Source organism: Elephas maximus, chromosome 9, assembly GCF_024166365.1.
Source record: "Elephas maximus indicus isolate mEleMax1 chromosome 9, mEleMax1 primary haplotype, whole genome shotgun sequence".
In the NCBI taxonomy this organism is placed as follows: domain Eukaryota; kingdom Metazoa; phylum Chordata; class Mammalia; order Proboscidea; family Elephantidae; genus Elephas; species Elephas maximus.
The window spans coordinates 34422625-34426676 of record NC_064827.1 but is presented as its reverse complement, the minus strand read 5'-3'; positions in this window follow the sequence as shown (position 1 = coordinate 34426676).

The window sequence follows — 4052 nt, the reverse complement described above, 5'->3', positions numbered from 1 at the left end:
ATCTATACTGAAGGCTGTAGACTTTGATCTTCATCAATAAGTGCTTCAAGTCCACTTCACTTTCAGCAAGCAAGGTTGTATCATCTGCATATCGCAGGTTGTTAATGAGTCTTCCTCCAATTTTTATGCCACATTCTTCTTCATATAGTCCAGCTTCTTGGATTATTTGCTCAGGATACACATTGAATAAATATGGTGAAAGGATACAATGCTGATACGTACCTTTCCTAACTTTAAAACAGGCAGTATCTCCTTGTTCTGTTTGAACGACTGCCTCTTAGTCTAAGTACAGGTTCCTCATGTGCACAACTAAGTGTTCTGGAATTCCCATCCCTTACAATGTTACCCATAATTTGATTCAATTCACATAGATGAATGCCTTTGCACAGTCACTAAAATACAGGTAAACATCTTCCTGGTATTCTCTGCTTTCAGCCACGATTTGTCTGACATCAGCAATGATATCACTGGTTCCACATTTCTGAATCCGGCTTGCATTTCTAGTAGTTCCCTACTGATGTACTGCTATAACTGCTTTTGAATGAACTTCATCAAAATTTTTACTTGTGTGTGATATTAATGATATTGTTAGATAATTTCTGCATTCTGTTGGATCTCCTTTCTTTGGAATGGGTACAAACATCAAACTCCTCCAATCAGTTGGCCAGGTAGCTGTCTTCCAAATTTCTCAACATAGACAAGTGAGCACTCCCAGCATTGCATCTGTTTGTTGAAACATCTCAGTTGCTATTCTGTCAATTCCTGGAGCTTTGTGTTTCACCAATGCCTTTAGTGCAGCTTGGACCTGTTCCTCCAGTACCATCAGTTCCTAATCACATGCTACCTTCTGAAATGGCTGAACATCGACCAATTCTTTTTGGTACAGTGACTCTGTGTATGCCTTCCATCTGCTTCCTGCATCGTTTAATATTATTAATATTATATGCATCAGATAAACTGACAGACATATGGTGGGAGCTCAACTAGGAATGTCAATAAAAGTGCCTATACCTGGCTTCTCCATCTGTCTAGAACTTACTCAAAACGTGGCAGTTTCATAGTAGTCAGGGTTCTTATATGGTGTTTAGGGATGCAAGAGTGAGTGTTTTAGTGGCACAAGGCAGAACCTGCAGACCTTTTATGATCTAGATTCGGAAGTCATGTAGTATCACTTTCACTGAACTCTACAAACTAAAAAAAAAAAAAAAAAAACTAGCACATACTAATTCCAAGAGAGAACCTGCCTCTTGATTAAAGGAGTTCAGAGCGTTTTTAGCCATGTTTCAAAAACCCCAGAGAAATCATGTGAATTGATGCAAAAGAGAGAAATTTCATTTTTTTCAAAGACTATATCATCACCTGATATAATATATATATTTATTCCTTTTAATGCTGTCAACTCATTAGGATGAGGACAGAAACTTTGTCAGATTTATTCACTAAAATAATACCAGAACCTAGATCATTCCTAATATGTTGTAGGTGTACAATAAATATTAGTGGAAGAAATGAATAAATCAGAAAAAAAAAAAAAAGACAGAGTAAGTGTTCTGCTATCCAACAGGTTAGTGGCTACAGGAAAAGAAAGTCTGGTCATCAATAAAGGATTCAATTTTTATCCCACTGACTTTAAGATATAGATAGAATAAGCCCGGGTAGAAACACAGAAGACAGTGAACTTTTTTTTTTTTTTTAATTGTGCTTTAGGTGAAAGTTTACAGAGAAAAATAGTTTCTCATTCAATAGTCTATACACAAATTGTTCTGTGACGTTGATTGTAATCCCAGCAATATGTCAGCACTCTTCCCATTAACACCCTGAGTTCCCCATTTACATTTGTCCAGTCTTCCTGTACCTTCCTGCCTTCACATCTTTGTTTTTGGGCAGATGTTGCCCTTTTGGTCTCACAAAGATGATTGTTCTAATGAGCACTTTCCTCATTGGTGTTATTGTTTATTTTATAGGCCTGTTTATAACTTGGCTGAAAGGTGATCTCTGGGAATGGCTTTAGTTCCAAGTAAGAAGGGTATCTAAGGGCCATAATCTCAGGGGTTCCTCTAGTCTCTTTCAGACCAGTAAATCTGGTCTTTTTTATGAATTTTAATTTTGCTCTATTTTTTTTTTTTTTTTTTTCCCACTCTAACAGGGGCCTTCTTTTAAGATCCTGGTCACAGCAGTTAGTAGAGGTAGCCAGGTACCACCTAGTTCTTCTGGTCTCAGACTAGTGGAGGCTGTGGTTCCTGCGGTCCATTAGTCCTTTGGACTAATTGTTTCCTTGAGTCTTCAGTTTTCTTCACCCTCCTTTGTTCCAGATGGAAAGAGACCAATAGCTGTATCTTAGATGGCTGCTCTCAAGATTTTAAGACCACAGATGCTACCAACCAAAATAGGATATAGACCATTTTCTTTATGAACTATGTTATGCCAACTGACCTAGATGTCCCCCAAGACTATGGTCCTTAGACTTCATGCCCAGTAACACAGTTCCACGAGGTGTTTGGTTAAGGACAGTCAACTTTATGGGTTAAACTTTCCAGGGAGTTTCCATAGATGGACACATGAATCTGCAGCATAGGTGATAATTATTGCTTAAAAGGGCTTTCGGCCAACTTTTTTGCTCATGGTTATTTGCTTTTATTTGTCTTTTATTCTTTAAGAGAACTTTGGAAGAGCTATATCCAACCAAGTCTAGATTTTTGATCTTGTTTAATTAAAAGAAAAGACATTTCAAGCATACACTGATGTGAGGAGATAGCTATCTAGTGATTCACTGAAGGAAACTTTTAACAACAAAGAAAAGTAACAAGCACACAGACGCAAGTAATTACTTGTTTTCAGTGAACTCTGGAGAGAAGAGACTACAACAGAAATGCTGGTGCTGCCAATTTGACCATACGCAAAATGGTGAGATACTGTTTTGAAGTAGCCTGGCATTTTCTTTAGCCTCAAGTGAGATTGTTCACATTCACTTCAGGCATAATTTTACTCCCTGACAAAGAGAGAATCAAACCCTGGAAAGAAGTAATGTTCCTAAATTTCCCAACAATGTCGAACAGGCAATAGTTCAGTGTCTCCTGTCCCTCACTTCATTTGTAGTCACCTCCACTTTCTATCTAAAGATAAATTCTTTTACAAAAAAATAAAGGTTAACTTTATTGACCATGAGCTGTGTTTTTGCTGTTAGTGATTGTTTTCAGTAAAGACGTTATCGATTTCTTACCTCAAAAACAAAAACAAACAAAAAACCTTACATTGAGACTTTTTCATCTTGAATAAATAATTATTTTGTGATGAAAATACAAGAACTTTTCTGGGAAACCTACAGGTTTTATTAGTTAATGGTTTTCAACAAAGATGGAAAAAAAAATCAAAATAACTCTGAGTGTTATTTTTTCCCCCCTCTTAATTCACAAGGGTGATAAGAGAGTGGCTAAGTAGGCTAGGTCAGAATAAATGAATCTTTATCATACCTGAGGAAACTTTTTAGCAGTTTTTAGCCAGTATGATCTCTCATTCAATCATAAAAGTAAATATGTGAGGTAATTTATTAGAGATCATTGATATATTTTATAGGGAGAGAAATGTCAGAGACTCAGGAGCCTTAAAAAGAGTTTTTGTCTATGAGGAGCTACCACTGCCATTGCCACAGCCACTGGGAGAAACAAGCATACAGTAGACTGAACAACAAAAGAACGTGTTACTTGTAGCTTAATTTTTATTCCACACTCCAGGATATTCTTTCAGGTGAACTAATCTAGACCATGTGAGAAGGCTCTTTTGTCTAGGCTACATGTAGAGAAAGAAGAAGCCAGAAGGAAAGCTTCTTTATAAGCCTGGATCATAACTGGCCTTATTTTCCCCAGGTTTATGGAGGCTTGCTTACCCACATATTTAGAAGAGCACGAAGAAAATGTGAAGAGAGATAAAGATGGCTGGGCTTCTACCCAGAAGGAATCAGGTATATATCTGGCTTACCTCTCCAGTTGCACTGAAGCAATATAAGCTAAAAAGATAGAGGGGAATGGCTGGACCACCTTAATAAAGAGAGCCCT